The 17,521-nt window shown below is 42.9% G+C and overlaps 1 long non-coding RNA gene across 1 annotated transcript; it reads right to left on the bottom strand.

The window, feature by feature from the left end:
- Positions 1-5,693: 5,693 nt before the first annotated feature.
- LOC139076260 (uncharacterized) lies at positions 5,694-15,008 on the bottom strand. Its single transcript, XR_011527678.1, has 2 exons — positions 14,439-15,008; positions 5,694-6,685 (listed from the first exon to the last, which is right to left on the bottom strand). It is a non-coding gene; the product is annotated as an uncharacterized lncRNA (long non-coding RNA).
- Between the last annotated feature and the right edge of the window lie 2,513 nt (positions 15,009-17,521).

Below are 17,521 nucleotides of genomic sequence, written 5' to 3' on the forward strand. Positions count from 1 at the left end.
CATAGGCAATCTTGATTAAATCCCTATTCTTCTTGTACTTAAAACTCAGGAGCGATAATTGCTAGTTGCTTAATTATCAAAGATGTGTGTCCACATTGGTTATAGTTTCTTTAATTCATAACTGGGAAAAATTGGGGGAATTATTATGATTCTCCTTCAACATCACAAAATGAAAACTTTTCTGTGGTCATCTAGAGGTGATTTCTAGCTACCTGGAATGTTAATAGTGACACTTCCAGATTTGTATAGGTGACTTGTTATTTCTTTCTTTCTGCATAGCTCTTTTTTCCCCTGTATTTTCTAAATTTTTTACAGCAAGCATGTACTGTTTTAGTAACAGGTTAAAATATTTTGATCAAACAAAGTATAAGCCAGCTTTCCTCAAGGACAAAGCTCGTCACAGTGTTGTGGGGGAGGTGTGTTCTGAACAAGATTCTGGATGGGGACGGTGTTGTCACTTGGCAGAGAGGAGAAGAGAGGAGAAATGCTCAGAGGGCGATGACAGATAAAGGATGTTTCACAGGAAGCATCATCTGGTGACCAACCTTGAAGCACATTTGAAAGTGCTTAGAACTTAGGGAAATTCGTATTCACTGTAATTTTCCAGCAAGGACGGTGCAAGAGACATTTGTATTTTATAGTGATGGTTCCTACAGTAAAGGCTGCAGGAGCTAAGCACTTTGCTAATATATTCTCTTTGATTGATTGCTGATTACTGCTCTGCCCAGTTCATTAGGTTTTGAACTTTTTTTGTTCATAACCCACTGTAAGAAATATATTTTATATGGCAACTCAGTACACACACACACACATTCACACCATATACCTAGATCTACATTAATGCCTATGTCTATATCCATATAAATATCTCTATCTATATCCAGAGCCACTTCTCTATCTATGTCAATATCTGTATCTCTATCAATACACATGTCTCTATCTCAATCTATGTCAATATCCATATTTCTGTCTATATTAATATCCATATCTATATCCATATCTGTATCTCTGTCTCGATATTTATATCTCTATCTATATCCAGATCCTTATCTCTACCTATATCCATATCCGTATTTCTGTCTATACCCATATCTCTATCTATATCCAGATTCATATCTCTATCTATATCAACACCCAAATCTCTGCCTACATCCATATCCATATTTCTGTCTATATCCATATCTCTATCTATAGCCATATCCATATGAAAGTAAATTGTTGTGCTGCCATGCCTGGCCTTGCTACATTCCTGTCCTATTCTATTCTATTCCATATAAAAAGAATTCCTGGCCACGACCTGGTAAATCAGCTCTATGACGCACTCACAGGTAGTGGGTCATAGTTTAAAAATCACTAGTTTGGTACATTCTTAGTCTAAAAGCAGCAGTACAGCAAATATATTATTGAAGCAGTCCTGGCCTCACGGACAAATGCCCAGGCCCATGGCAAATAAAAAAGGCAAAATAATGTTCTAGAAACAGAATTTTCAGGAGTTACGCAGAGACTCCTTGATGGAGGCAAGAAAGAGAACGGAAGATGACTCAAGTGTTTTGTACCTAACGGATCTGAGGCCACTCACTCTGTGGACAGTGTTGGAAACACCAGAAATGGGTAATGATTTGAGTCTATGACCTGGCCTTTTACTCTTCACACTGAAATTTTTCATCAATTTTTCATCTATTGCAAAACTTCTCAATTTGTCTTTTTTCCTGTTTTACTTTTTATGACTTTTACGTCTTTTTTCCTCTGTTAATTTATAACCACTACACAGGAGTTATTTTGATTTCTATTTCCTCCTTCATTTGCCACAGTCCCCAGTGTTAGTATTCTGCAAGGACACATGTGCCAGACGTGTCAAAAAAGGAACTGGTTTACTAAAACATGCATCTTAAAAAGTCACACGTGTGCGATTCTCTCCCCTTATTCTCCAGCTCTCAGTGACGACAGAAAGGCACATTCTCTGCTTGAAAGAGGGAGGGCTTTGACCTGAGACAGAACTGAGTTCAAATCCCACACCTGACTATTACTAGTCTTGTAACCTTGGAGAAGGGCATAGCTTCTGACTAGTCAGAACGTTTTTAGTGGAAAGTGACAGAATCCCAAATCAACCCAGTTTGAGCAAAAAGGAAAATTGCAGGCTCACATGAGCGAGTCACTATCTGTAAACACAGATTCCAGGACTCTACGGCTCTCTCTGTTGAACAGCTCCAAACTTACATTCTACGGCTTAACAACTCCCAGGGGAAGAGAATTGTTTTGCCAGTTGCTCCAGAGAAATATCCTGAGGCAAAGCTGATTGGTTCTAACTGCCTGAGTCAGGTCATATGTCCGTCTCTGAAGCAGTCGGTGTAGCAAAGAACACACACGGCCATTTGCTAAGCCTGGGTCAGGAACCCACCCGAAGCCAGAGGAGGATCCAACCATCCGAGCCATAGGGATGGACAGTAAGAGTTCTCCAAAGAAAACTAGGCTGTACTTAGGAGGAGAGGAGGCAGAAGATAACAGGTGTCCACGTCGTCTCTTAAAGCTTAGTTCCCTTATGCCTGACATGCGGATGGTGTGCATAAGGTTAGGGTGGGGGTCAGAAATGGCAAGCAGGTAGAGAGGGGGTACTCAGTAAGAGAGTGAGTGACAAATGACACAGCGAAGGGGTAAACGTGACAACAGGTGAGGCTGGGTCAAAGGATACGCTAGTGTTCCTTTTACTAGTTTTATTATTTTGTTTTACTTTTTTAAGTTTGAAATAATTTCTATATAAAAAGTTTTTTTAAAAAAGACTAGATTCTCAGCAACTGTTATTAACATTTTTCCTAAGCCTGGCTCAACAATATTCATGGTTATGAAATCTTTATGAGATAGCTGTGTTTTTGTCCTCCGAAGTCTGTTAGAGTCTTACACTATTAACAAAGGCAGTTTAATACCGACGTTGGGTGCCAGAGTATTTACGCAAGCAATCTTTTCATAATTCACTGAAGCCAGGTGAAGCTAGAGATAGTCACATTCATAATTTGTTATCAAGCACCATAAATATTATGAAATGCCAATCTGAAAAAGTCTTATTGATCACCAAGGATTCCCACAGCTCCTCTGAAAATTATTTTACTCAGACGTGAGGATTTGGGTATTGAGTGGAGAAAGCTAAGCTACTCAAGTGATAAGAGAGTGAAGGAGAAATGCAGACCTGAAGGACATGCTAAGGAAGGAGGAGGCCGTTGCCGTTGTTTTTCAAGACAGAAAGACAAGGCACAGAAGATGTCTAGGAGCAGCCAGCATCCATTTAGGAAAATTTCTAAATCACTTATATTTGAATTTACAAGAAGAAAAATTTCTATGAGTCATAAAAAAATGAATGCAATAGCCTGGAATCCTGATTTGCCCCGTGGTCAGAAGAATTCAGGATGTACCCATAACCAGACGTGGTTTATACCATGTGGTGTGAACAGCTCCGGAATCCCCCTCTTGCTGAGGAATGAACGACTGGATCCTAGGAACTGAGAAGGGGCAGTATACACTCCTGAGGTCATCAGATCCCACGTGCAAGAGGCCGTTTTCTCGTGGTGGAAGGCCAGACCATTACGGGCCCTGGAAAAATGTGGCTCCATTTACAGGGAAATTCGAGCAACTTTCATAAAAGTGGGCTCAGGAGGTAATGTCTGTGTCCCCAAGACTTACAATCCTGGAAGATGTGTCCCCTCACATTTTACACTTTTTTAGCTCAGTAATGGAGAACAGGAAACATGGAAATGGCCGTGAAGAAACAGGAGAGACAGACAGAGCCGTGAGAGAGAAGCGGGTTCAACTTGACCTGGTTCCAATTTCACTCCTTTGGGCCGATCTGACTGAAAGTTAAGATTCCTGAATGGGAAGCAAGGACCTATATGTCTGAATATCATAAGTTTTTAGACCAGAAGAGAGCACCTGGACCTTATTTAATAAGTGGGAAATCGAGGCTGAGGGATACTAAGTAACGTGGCTCTCATAGGTCCTAAAAGAATGAGGACTCCAAGTGAGGGAAGTCACTTTTCTGAATTACATGGAGAAAGAAAAGTACTTACTTAGAAAACATGCATAACTCGGCACAGAGGTACAGACGAAAAGCAAATGATATTTACATGACCACGGAGCCAAAGTGTTCATTGCTGTTTGAGAGTTCTATGGCATACCTATTCTTGATCCTCCTTGTCTAGTGCTGTGTGTCAGTAAGGGGTTTGTGGGCATTTATTTCCAGGTTCCTTCTCAATGAAGACTGGGGCAAATGAGAGGAGCTGGGTGGCAGAAGGGGGTTAATCCTTCCAGAGAAAATCCAAAGTGAAGATTTCCCCTCAAAGTTCCAGAACCTAGACATGCAAGGTTTTGCGTTGTGTTGCCCTGCACCATGTGTATGTGTTGGGTTTTGGTTGTCTGCATCTGCTCCTCTTGATTCAGGAACACATTCTCAACCCTGTGGGTGAGTTTCTGCCTCATTGACTCGTGTGCCGAGACAGTCTGTCCCAGTGCCTCCGGTCTGGTGGCAGGCCCACGGCTCAGGCTAAGCCAATTTGATTCTCCTTTGAAGGACTTTCAATCCTGAGTCAAAATGCAAAGACCTGGCACCTGCAGAGGTGTTTAATCCCAGGATGGAAGAGACCGCCCACATTTCCTGCCACCTGGACTCCCAGTTCCCACACCCTCCCCTCTTGTTCCGCAGAGCCAGCCAATATCGTCTTAATTCCTGTGTTTTCTGGTACATCTCAGCCCTCAGGTTGCCCTCAGCTTATAGGGAGATGCTGTATTTTAAGACCTAGCACGCTGCCTATCACTTAGTGGCCTTCGATAAGTATTTGTTGAACGACTGCGTGATCAAGGTAAATGCTCCCACGGTGTCTTGTGCACAGAAGGTGTTCAATAGATGTTTGGGTCAAAAACATGAAATCCTATAAAAATGTGTTCCAGTAGAAACTAAAAGTGATACAATCTTACAACCTTCTAAGATTCGTTGTACTGGGTAACCCAACATAGATGGGAAAATGGGAAATCCTACCAAAGCTGGGGATCTTCACCTCCTTGCACTGTTGCTACGAGCAGCATTACTGTCCACTGAGAACAACTGAGCTGGGTTCCTTCTCATCCAGGTCTGAGGAATAACAAACAGCCCTGCCTTTCTCCGAGTGCCAGTGCCGGAGCTGTAACAGGAAAAGCTGGCGAAAACTCTCAGGAGGAAATGCTAACGTGACCCCTTCCACAAAATGCTGACACTTAACAGCTCTCTGTTTGCAGAGTCTGACACCCAGGTCTTATCAGGGAAAGGAGGTCTTTTTGAGTGACACACAGGGCTTGAAGTCCTTTGAAGAGAGCCAGAGGGAGCTCTGGGAACTGGAAATGTTTACTGGGCCCGTGTAAGGTTTGGAGAACTGTGACAATGTATTTTTTGCCCATAACCTTCTTAGTTTTCGCTTCTGGGCCTAAAATAACATTTTTACTTCTTTTCCTACCAAAGGTGAAGCATTAGGAAAACAGTGTATTTATGGAAAATATATCAAGGAGACTTCGGGGTAGAATATAGCCAACAGTCTGCTACGTTAGTGCAAATAGACTAAAATGGTACCCTGAACCCAAGTAAAGCTGTCTGTCAGAATCCGTCCTACTCTGCTTAGAATTCTGGGTGTTTTAAGATTGACAATTAGAGTTCCACGCTGCCCAAAGGACATTGTAGATAATTTGGGACATACTTTATTGTGAATAAAGTCAGTACCAAGGTTTTGTCATTTGGGACAAATGATGTCATTGTGTGTATCAATTCTAGGACCAAATGGATGAACAACAGTCAAAAGACGCAAGCTTCAGTTGCTTTTTGGTTACCAGTTAAAATCATTTAACCTTTGAGTTTTGGGTTCTTCATCCCAAAGATAATAGTAATTTTTACAGGAATGTTATGAGGATTAAATGGAGTATTTTGCCCACTGTAAGATACTGTATAGCAGATGATGATGATGATAAGCAAAAAGGAGCAGAAAATCACTTTAGAAGCAGGGACATCTTCACAAATCAGGCAAAGGACTCACACCACGGAAGTTTCTAGAGAACTCTGCCATCTTCGCTGAGAATCTTTGTTGTGACTTTTCCTGCCACATTGGAGTTTTCCTCTATTATTCTCCTTTCTTTGTTTGTCTTCTCACACCTTCTGGGTCGGGGCTGGAAGCTCCTGCACAGGAAGTGAGAATGGAAGAACTGAGAGAGAGTGCCCTGGTCCCAGGTCAGGAAAACTGCCCTCTGAACGTGACGGTCCCTGCTCCTGGAAGGAAGAGGAGAAACAGAAGGAGGGCTCTGGGCCCCTGGAGAAATTACAGCCAGCAATGGTTCTTCAGCTTCTTCACTATCTTCCGACTCTACCCATTTTGGTTGTTCCAGAACTCCAGGCGCCATCTTGGAGCCTCCTCTCAGCTGGTGAGGACAAGGCTGGTGAGCTTAAGACTGAGAAGGTGATGCGGGGAGGGGCCAAGCAACCTTCACCTCTCCTTTTAGGCCCAACAGCACTCTCCAAGGAAGCTCTCTGTGGCCTCGGAGGCGCCCCAGCTCCCGGCTGTCCCAGACACTGTCTGCGGTCACGCTCAGGGCTCCACCATGGCTTCCGATGGCCTCTTCTGCACATTTCCTCCCACAGTCCTTCAAGGTTTCTCTCCTGTTTCCTTTAAATCTGCTGCTAGGTCTGTAAAAATACACAGCATGTAGTGTGCTGATTGATATCAGGCCCAACAGCCTCAGAAAAAAAGAGAGAGAAAGAAAGAATCAGAAAAAGATTGCTATCTTCTAAATTTTCCATTTGCCCTGCTTGCTAAAATTTAAAAGTCTGAATATTTTCTCAACCAGTCTGTTGGCATGTCAACAATCACAAAACAAATGTTCACAGAGTACAAAGTGCATAAGAAGATTATTAAAAACAGGCCGTCCCCTCACTCAAACGTTTTAGAATCTCCCACAGGACTTACAACCATTAAAATTCCCACTGGATTTCGATTTTCAAACGGCATTTTACAAAACTACAGGGTTATCCATGTCAATTTTTTAAAATATTTTTGATTCAGATTGTAAATTGATAAGCTCAGTGGAGGAAAAAAAATTGGTTTTAATATAGGTAAATATAGAGACCACTCGTACTCTTACCACCGAGAGTTAACTCTTCAAATAAATTTGATATTTCTCTTTCTATGCATACTATCTTTCAGGGTTGTGCCTGTATTACATATACAACTTTCTAATCTCTTTTTTCACTTATTATGTTATGAGCATTTCTCATCCATTAGAGAATTTATGTATAGATCCATCCATTTGTGTATAGAGTTTTAATGAATGTCTATTAAATAAATAGTAAATGATGGCATATTGGTAAATGAAACAATAGACATTCATTATAATTCTTCATGTAAAATTTTCTAATTAATCATATATAATTAATATATATGATTTTATTTATATATATTTATTTATATTTTATATATGATTTTTTATTTTAATATTTGCTAGTACATTAATATATATTTATGTCTCAGTGAAAGGTCCACCTGGGAGTGGCTTTATATGCTTTCAAATCATTGATATGAATACTTCTGTGCCTGAGTTTGCCTGCATCTTGGACTATTTCCTCAGGATTGTTTCCCAAATGGAAATACTAGATCAAATCATTAGAATTTATTTTTTCTGTTATAATTACTTGGGGATCTTGATACATGGAACCAGAGAAAATTTTAAATCCTAGGCTATTTTCACATCAAGATTCACTGAGGCCATTGATGCGGGGTCGGTGAGCTGAGGAGTCGAAAGAAAGATTTCTTGGACTCTCAAGATCTGGCAGTAGTGCTCTTTTATTTAGAGAATAGTATGGAATAGCATGGGGACAGGATCCATGGGCAGTCAGAGCTCCTGCTGCTGCCCCCGCTGGCATGGGGACAGGACTCCTGGGCAGGCAGAGCTGGTGCGTGGGGACAGGGCCCACGGGCAGTCAGAGCTCCTGCTGCTGCCTCGAGTTGAGGGCCAGGGCCAATTTTATAAGGCATGGATATGTGAGTCATTTCTTTACAAGACAAAGGAAAGAACATGAAAAAAAGTTAAAATGGTATGAGTGCAGGTGGGGTCTGGTCGTTGGGTGATCCCATGACTTTTAGACAAGAATGAAATCGGATTAAGTAAAGGTCGGAAGCCACCACCCTAAATCAGTTACATGAGATTGCCAGACAGCAGCCAACTTAAGTTCTTGCCTTCCCCATTAAGAGTTTCTAGGGATAAGGTCATCTCTCTTCTTCTTCCTGGTACAGAGAGGGAGGCACCTTTACAGATAGAGATTTACCTTACAAATATAAATGTGTCCCAACAAGGGCAAGTTCCATTCCTCAGAGCCTCCTTCCCTGTCCCTGTTATCAAAAGCAATCAGCCCCAAACAATCCCGATGCCAAAGAGACACATCCTGGGGTGGCCAATTTCAGGTCCCTACAAGGTCATCCCCCCTTCCTTCACAAACGCAAATGTCTCAAAAGGGCAAGCAAAATTCCAGTCCTCGGAGCCTGCTTCTCACCTGCAGTTTTAAAAGTAACCAGCCTAAAAATCCTCATCATAAACCATTTTAAAATTAAGCAGCCTAAAAATCCTCAACAGCCATGAAGGAATAGGAATTATTATTATATTATTATTTTGAGGAAGATTAGCCCTGAGCTAACATCTGCTGCCAATCCTCCTCTTTTTGCTGAGGAAGATAGGCCCTGAGCTAACATCTGTGCCCATCTTCCTCTACTTTATATGTGGGACGCCTCCCACAGCATGGCTTGCCAAGCGGTGCCATGTCCGCACCCGGGATCCAAACCAGTGAACCCCAGGCCACCGGAGTGGAACGTGAGAACTTAACCACTGAGCCATTGGGCAAGCCCCCTAGGAATTATTTTTAATAATAGTTAGCATTATTTAGCATCTTACCTGTGTTTTCCTAGATCCAGTACATGCTGGATCCCACTTAACCCTCCCCACAACCCTGACAGGTAAGCACTTTTGCTAACCCAACTTAACAGAAGAGGACAGTGAGGCCCAGAGAGTGGCAATAACTGGCCCAAGGTTACAGCTAGGGAGGGTCAGAGTCAGGACCCCTGCAACCTGACCCCAGGACCTCCCTGCTTCACCACCACCTCCCACCAATAAGAGAGAAATTGTTCAGCTCTCAAAGCAGAAAAGAAAAGTAGCAAACCGTCCCTATGCAGATATGAATTCACTATTTATTATCTGCTGCCTTCCATACAAGAGGATAATCTCCCTCAGATGCCAGCATGGTAAAATTAGAGCAATTACACAGCACGCTGGCCAGGCAGGCTGGTTAGGATGCTGCCGAAGGGGCGGATGCTCATTAGAAGGAAGTTTCAGAGGAAAACCCCAGAGGGCGTGGTGGAGGGAAGTCCGTTAAGAGTACTCCACACTGCTCTCCACTGACTTCTCCAGGTTTAACCAGGGGTAACCGAACATAAAGGCCAACAGAGGAAAATTTGGTTTGGATGGAGTGTGGGAACCAGGAAGTAAGAGTTAGCCAAGCAGGAAAAGCTCACCCACTGACCTGTAAGTGCCCTAGGAAAGGACACGTGTCTTTCCTGCAATTATACCCCAGTGCTTAACACGCTGCGGGCACACAGAAGCCTTCAGTAAATGGCTGCTGGGCGACATGAGCGGTGCCACCTGCCAGAGAGCCGCGGAGCTCAGCCCTCCATCCCACTGAGACGTGAGCAGCGTGAGGCTGAAGGAATGGTTTGTTGAAGGATATTGGACATGCAGGAAGGGTGAGTGACAGTTGAAGCCGCGCACAGATTGGAAGAAACAAGGGCCTAAATAAAAGAGATAATTTCCTGTTTCAGAGATGAAAGAAAAAAGGTGCTGGAATTTGGTAAATTACTACTTGAAAACCGGAGGCTAACAGAATCTTCTACCCTGCCCTTGAATCCAAGATTTTTACACAGAAATGTTTTCATTCTGTTTATGAATTCAGATATTTTAATCAGAGCTATACTAACATTTTAAATTCCTACTTAAGAAATATTTCTTGAGCAAATTGTCATTAAAATAGAAGGGAAGGGACTGCCAGCAAGAGAGTAAGGAAAATGCCAAAGAAAAGGAGCGAGGTCCCCAGGATGCTTACACCAGGGCAGGCCTGGAATCTGAAGGAGCACTCGTGTGTGTGGACATTTAACCCCTGTGTTTGTGCAACTTTCATACTTCACATAGGGTGCAATTCTCATAGATCAACATTTTGGCTTTATCACTTGATATCTTGCATCCTTTTCAGTTGGCAGCTATGACTTCTGTGCTATTCATACCTGTAGATCTTAAAAAGGTCCCATGTGTCACTCAGTTGTAAGTGATGCTAAGATCACAGTTCCGATAATGAAGAACTTCTTCCAAATGCATTGGCTTATCTCCCAATCGGTTCAAGGTGAACTTGAAAACATTTGTCAACTTTATATGCCTGCTCTTCTCAGAGTTTAAATAAGTATTCAGAATCTTGCTGCATTTGCTGGGGGCAGTGTTGACTGATAGTTACGAATATGGTCCTTAAGACCTGGATTCCACTGCCAGCTCTGTCACTTACAGGCTGTGTGACCCTGAAGTACATTAACTGAGCATCAGAGCTCTCATCAGAAAATGGGTAAATAGCATCCATTAAACAGGTTGCTGGAGGACGTAGATGGCATGGTATATATAGCGTGCTTAGCACAGCGTCTGGTACCTAGTGGGCAACAGATAGACAGTAGCTGCTGCTGACCCTAGTTCAACTCTCGGAAATTTGCACAATGGACCGAAGCTATTACAAGAACAGGATTCCTCAGGAGACTCCTCACTTCCTGGATGTGGGTAGGCCAGAAATTCTCTGGGAACTGTTGCAACATTTGCTTCCAGAGCTGAAGAATTCCAGGGATCGCAACAAATGCAGAAGTGAAAACCATTAACTAACATCTGCAAAAACCATTATATATGAACGGGAGAAAATCCAGGGTCAGTTCTCGTCGATCCCAACCGTATTCTCCTTCTCGGTGTGCAGCTTCTACACGTTTGTGCTTTTGCTTTGGGCTCCTTCAGACCATCTTCTCTTAGCACTGGCGACTCCCCTGTGGCCCCATGAACAGCTTGTCCTCCTGTGCTGTGCACAGAGGTCGAAGGTTGGTTATGCTGAGACAAAGACAACCTCAATTAGAAGAAACTGTCATTTGACTTCACAGTTGGAAGGAAGTGTGGGACTCAGTCGTCAGTTCTTCTTTTTCCTGTTTGTTTGTTTGCTGGCTATTTGGTTTATTGAAAGCTGCAGAGGACGCCCTCTCCATTTTCCTCTTGATCCTGTGCATTGTTCCTTCAGTTCTAAAATAGATACATGATTCTCATCCCAAGGAAAACATTTTGTAACTGTGTGTGGTGACGGATGTTAACTAGACTCATCGTGGTGGTCATTTTGCAATACATACAAATATCGAGTCATTATGCTGTATGCCTGAAACTAATATAATGTTATATGTCAATTCTACCTCAAGAAAAAGTAGATAATTAAAAATAAATAAAAGAAACACATGAAAGCATAATTCAGATATATAAAACATGTTCCAACAAGCCCTCTGTAAGGGATAGGACAAGCACATGGAGGCCCCGGGCAGAATTCACAGAGAAATTTCACTACTAGCAATATAAAAAGCAAGGTCTGAATTTGCACACGTGATGATTTGAAGCCTAAGGTTGAATTAAATACTTCTTATAAGTGAAAGTCACAGTTTCCCTATTGAATTCACGTCCCCAAAAAATATTTTGTCAGTTGAAACCAGGCAGGAGGTTGGCTGTGTTAAAGGGTCAGGAAGACACAGGCAAAGTCATCAGCCTCCCTGCTTAGGGCACAAACTAACTTTCTAGCCCCCACTTCACAGCAAGGGCCATGTCTCCTGAAGATAGTTATTAAACTAAGAGGGTAATAAAAAAATTGTCTAAGGGAGGGGATATGATACATTAGCTGGTAATTTTTGAAATGAAATAAGCTGAAAGAAGATACTACCAGATAAAAAGGCAAACAAGAAACCACAATAAAAATAGACAAGACAGAGAGAAAACAAACAGTATGAAAGAAAACTAAATGAAATGCACAAATATAGGTTAAGAAAAAAATAGATTAAAATGATTGTATAGGGGCTGGCCCGGTGGCGCAGCAGTTAAGCTCACACTTTCTGCTTCGGCAGCCCGGGGTTCACTGGTTCGCATCCCAGGTGTGGACCTACACACCCATCATCACGCCATGCTGTGGCAGGCATCCCACATACAAAGTAGAGGAAGATGGGCACAGATGTTAGCTCAGAGCCAGTCTTCCTCAGCAAAAAGAGGAGGATTGGTGGCAGATGTTCACTCAGGGCTAATCTTCCTCAAAAAAAAAAAAAAGGTTGGACAAATTAGTAAGAAAAGACAAAACAGATTTTGCATCATTAAACGGGAAGCCAACAGATTTAAGTAAATTAATAATATTGTTACGATATAACCTGTAATTTAATAGAGTAGGTAATAGGAGAACATAAACCAAATAGGGGCACATGTGTGCATGTGTGTGTGTCTTGTGTTTGCTACATTAAAATGATGATGCAAATTCAAAGCTCATCACAGTCAAATGAAGCCAATTATAGTTCTCAAAATGAAAAGCCACAAGGCTCAGCCTTCTGCCCCTTCTTTGCCTTCCGTGCATGGGTTGCTTCTTGGGTCTGCGGACTAGAGCTGGGAGCTGACAGAGGAAACCCAGGCTGCTCCTCTGTGCCCCCGTAACTGGCTGCTGTCACCATTGTCCTGACCACGAGAGACACCTGTGTGAGGGGACAGCACCCTCCTCAGTGACCTGGAGCCAAGATTTCCAGCCCCCGCCGGCAGGGACAAGCACGTGACCGACTTTACGTCATGCTGGCAGCAGAACCAGCCATTACACTGATAAAGAAACTCATGACTCAGATTCTATTTCACCTGATTTGGATAAACAATTTTTTCTGCCTAATCAAGTCAAATCTGTATTTTTTTTCCCAAATAACGTGGATGCAAAGCCTTCGGGAAATGTTTACTATCATTCATTGAGGATAAGACTTCCGATGTTCAAAGCTGAGTTAGACACGGTTCTTTTAACTGCACTTTGGAAGACGGAATCAGCATCGAATAGCTCAAAAATGTTAGTTAATATAAGAATATAAACGCTGTCATTGACTAGAAACTTCTAACACACAGTCTCGTATTGCGAGAATCTTTAGTTTCGTTGTAAAATCAACTACGTTCTCACATTCTTCACCTTGAACATATCTCATTATCACTTTAATCCCAGATTATTGTTTTGTTTAATGTCTTATAATTTTAAACGTTTCGTATTTTTAGCTAAATGAACATAAGGAGATACATTAATTTTTAAAGCTCTAATTACCTACCACAATTCCAACGCGTTTTGTTTATCAGACACCCTGACGCTCCTTCCACATCTGAAACATCGCACCTCGAATGACCTATCTAGACAGCTCGCAGTCTCCTGCAGCCCCTGGGCTGTAATCCGTCACCAGGCAGGAGGCCGCCCTACCTGTTTATTTTCTTCTAGATATTGAAGTGTTACCAGGCCTCCCTTTAAAAATATTGCGAAGTTTGGTTTGGAAGAAAATGATATCATTTGCAGCTATTACTGGAACAGTCTGTCATCACCTCGGGAATATTCCTCCTGGTTGTTTCATATCTTGGCAGTGGTATGCCCTTCAAAAATCATAATTAAGTAATGGAATTGAACTCTCCCCAAGAATTCCTTAAGAACCTGTTTTTGTTCTGAAAACTTTCTCCCTTAGATTTTGTCTTCAGTTCAAAAGCCTGTTCTTGCCTATCTTCTACCACGGATGCACAGAAAATGTTTTTCATAGTGAAAATGTATTTCATTGGTGTGTCACAAATATTTTAAGGTCTCACAGAACGACCCCAATTAGCTAATGTGCTGTGGTCGGATGACCCTGTAGAAGTCACCAGAACACTGAGTGTTGGAGAAATTTACAGCCAGTCTATCTACAGGTTGTAATGGGCATCCAGCCATGAACTAGGTGTGACCTGCTTCCTCGCTGAGAAAAGGCAGACCCCGTAACAGTCACTCACAAGGAACGGCTTCAGGAAAAACATACCTTGTTGGTAAGTGGAGCCTTCATTCCTGAACTTGTACGAGAAAGAAAATGTTGGAGGTATTTAAACAGAGTCTCTCTAGTAATTCCCAACATTGCAGGGTTCTAAAATATATTCTATTAGTTCAATAGAAGCTGATCTTTCTTAACAAAACCGCAATTGTTTTTAACTGTCTTGGGACCCAGAATGACTATGCAGATACAAGTCAAGATACAGGGAAAGAATTCAAAGTACATTAAGGAAGAAGATAAAACTGAATTTAAAGCTATGTAATAATAAACACTCACATAGCATTTACTATGGTCGCCAATCTTCCCAACACTGTGTGTATTTTAACACATTTAATCTGCCCAAGAAGTCCATGAGTTGAGTTTTACTGTTAATTCCATTTTTCAGATGTGGAACCAAAGTCCAGAAACCAGCTTCCAGTCACAGAGAGAGAGACTTCACCCAGGAGTCCGGCTCCAGAGCGGGCCACGCTGTCTCTCCGTGCTTCCCTCGTGCTCCTCTGTGTCCAGGAGCACAAAGTTCAGGTCTGATATCTCCGAGTGGAACTAGAACAAGACGTTTCTTCAGTTAACGTTGACTCACCAGATCGATAAGTGAGAACAAGTAGAGCCGATAAGCAGCACTGGGCTAGGAGAGCTCAAAACACAGCCAGCAACCAGAAGAGCTGATCAAAATAAAAAACAACTTTCAAATTATCATTAACAACTAAACATTTAAACAGAGCCAGAAATAATAATCAGCAAAATATTAAAGTGTAATTCTTATGGGAAAAACATCAATGGAGGAAAACAACTGGCTTTAGCTTTCTGGTGAAGGTCTTAGAAGTCAGGGTCCTCATGATGCAAGAAAAAAATAAATTTACTGAAGGCGCCAGCTGACGTGGCTTGTTGAAAGATCAGTCTCAGATATCCGACTTAGGCCTGCAGAACACAGACGCCGTATCATTCAGTCACCGCAGATACGTCTGTCCTAGCAAAGACATCATTTTCTAACACATACAATACTTTGGGGTTTTTTTGAGGAAGATTAGCCCTGAGCCAACATCTGCTGCCAATCCTCTTTTTGCTGAGGAAGACTGGCCCTGAGCTAACATCCACGCCCATCTTCTTTTACTTTATATGTGGGATGCCTACACAGCATGGCTTTTTGCCAAGCAATGCCGTGTCCACACCCAGGACCCGAACCCGCGAACCCCGGGCCACCAAAGCGGAACGTTCGCAGTTAACCACTGAGCCAACGGGCCAGCCCCACATGTTGATTTTTAAAAACACATTCATTCAACAGTCAGACAAGGCAAGGCCTAGTGGGATCCCTCATGTAATATGGGTATAAACAGGTTATTATGACGCGCCCTGCAGCTGAAACTGACAGCACTGGGCTTGAGGATACAGTGAATAAATATAAGAATATTATACTATATCATTGCTGATCTAATATATTTAAGAGCCTATGCGTAGTGGTTAAGTTTGCATGTTCCCTTTCGGCGGCCTGGGGTTTGCTGTTTCGGATCCGGGTGTGGACAGGGCACTGCTTGGCAAACCGTGCTGTGGTAGGCGTCCCACATATAAAGTAGAGGAAGATGGGCATGGATGTGAGCTCAGGGCCAGTCTTCCTCAGCAAAAAGAGGATTGGCAACAGATGTTAGCTCAGGGTTAAACTTCCTTAAAAAAATAAATAAATAAATAATCAACATGTGAAGAAGACTGTTTCTATCTTAGCAGATTAATCCTCCTCTAATCCATCCACGAGGAGGTTGCCTCAGAGCTGTGAACCCAGCTTTTAGAAAAATGCTGCTCACAGTAGGTATTCCCCCAATATTTCCTGCGCGAATGAGTAATTAATCCTCCTCTAATCCATACATGAGGGAATTGCCTCAGAGCTGTGAACCCAGCTTTTAGAAAAATGCTGTTCACAGTAGGTATTCCCCCAATATTTCCTGCGCGAATGAGTAAATGAACTGACCCCTAGAGCAGGAAAGCAGGCAGAGTGTGTTTTCCTTGAACTCGACAACGCAGGAACTTGAGTTTCTTGCTCAACCCTTATTGAAGGGCAGCAGAATGGGCCATCCCAAAATATGCCACTTTAGCATAAAGATTACTTTGGGCTAAAAGCCATTGAAAAGAAGCAGGTACAAGAAAGGCCCTCTGCCCTCCCCCATTTGCCTGAAAGCAGGACATAAATTTGCAGATGCCTGTCCTCCACCTCTACCGGGAAGGACAGAAGTTAATCACCAGAGACAGCTCTCCACCCTGATCAGCCCAGACACAGCTCCAGAGGAATCCACGTAACAGACCTTACTAACCAGCCCTTATCTTCCATTAGCCCTCCAGGCACTTACCCTCCCACAACTTGCCATCTAGAAACTCAAAGTCCTTCTCCTTTGTCTTGTTACTTCTCTAAGAAGGTATTGTTCTTTTCCTAACATGCTGAATAAGCCCAGGTTCCAGCCACCACTCTGAGTTCCTCATCACTGAGCACCCCCATGTGTATGTGCAGGGCACCTGTTCATAAACTGGTTCATCTGTCTTGGTCAGTCTATTTGCAGGGCCTAAGATGGGTAGAGGGAGAAGAAAAGCCCTCCTCCCTATACGGTTAAAGGGGAGCATGAAAGCAGAGGGAGAGATCAGAGCAGCACCAGAAAATGAAATCAAATAAAGGACAACCGTTTACTAGGAACTAGTGTTTTGCTCAGTTAAGTAATGAAGCTGATACCAGGTTGAGGCCCCCTGCAGGCCTCAGCTCAGGCACAATGAAAGTGCATTGATGTGGAGGAAAATTGGAACTGTTGGAAACCATTGCTCAAAGTTCTTTTTGCCTGTGAAACCAGGAGGCGCACAAACGGTACCTTCCAGGTACCAGGTCGCCGACCTTCCTCCCCAAGCAGACAGTGCAGCAGGGCTGAGAGGTGAGGGTGAGGTGGGGGAAAGGCTGCCGTCGAGACACCCCGGGGTTGACCCGCTGGTGTGTCCAGACAGAGGTGCTCTTCTAAAGGGTCACTGTCTTTCAATTGTCAAAAAGGTGAAAATCTAGATGCCAGAACCTTCACTATCCTGTCAGTGGCATAATAAGCCTCAGAATAGTTGCTATTCCTTCAAGATCTTTTGTCCCCACACCCTGCACTGATGCCCCTGCAGGAGGGTTTTCTCCCAGGACTAGACATGGATGCCTTTCCGCATTTCCCAAAGCAGGTATTTTCAAAGAGGCAATACTGCCCCTCTGGGGACGGACGTGGGTGTGGGAGCTCCGGGGGTTGCCACCACTACATAGAGACGCTACTGCTATTCTGTATGAGAAATGAGGGTGCTAAATGTGTACACTACTGTCCAGCACAGTGAAAGCTACTCTACTCCAAACGCCAAGA

The sequence above is a fragment of the Equus przewalskii genome, chromosome 15, assembly GCF_037783145.1.
Source record: "Equus przewalskii isolate Varuska chromosome 15, EquPr2, whole genome shotgun sequence".
In the NCBI taxonomy this organism is placed as follows: domain Eukaryota; kingdom Metazoa; phylum Chordata; class Mammalia; order Perissodactyla; family Equidae; genus Equus; species Equus przewalskii.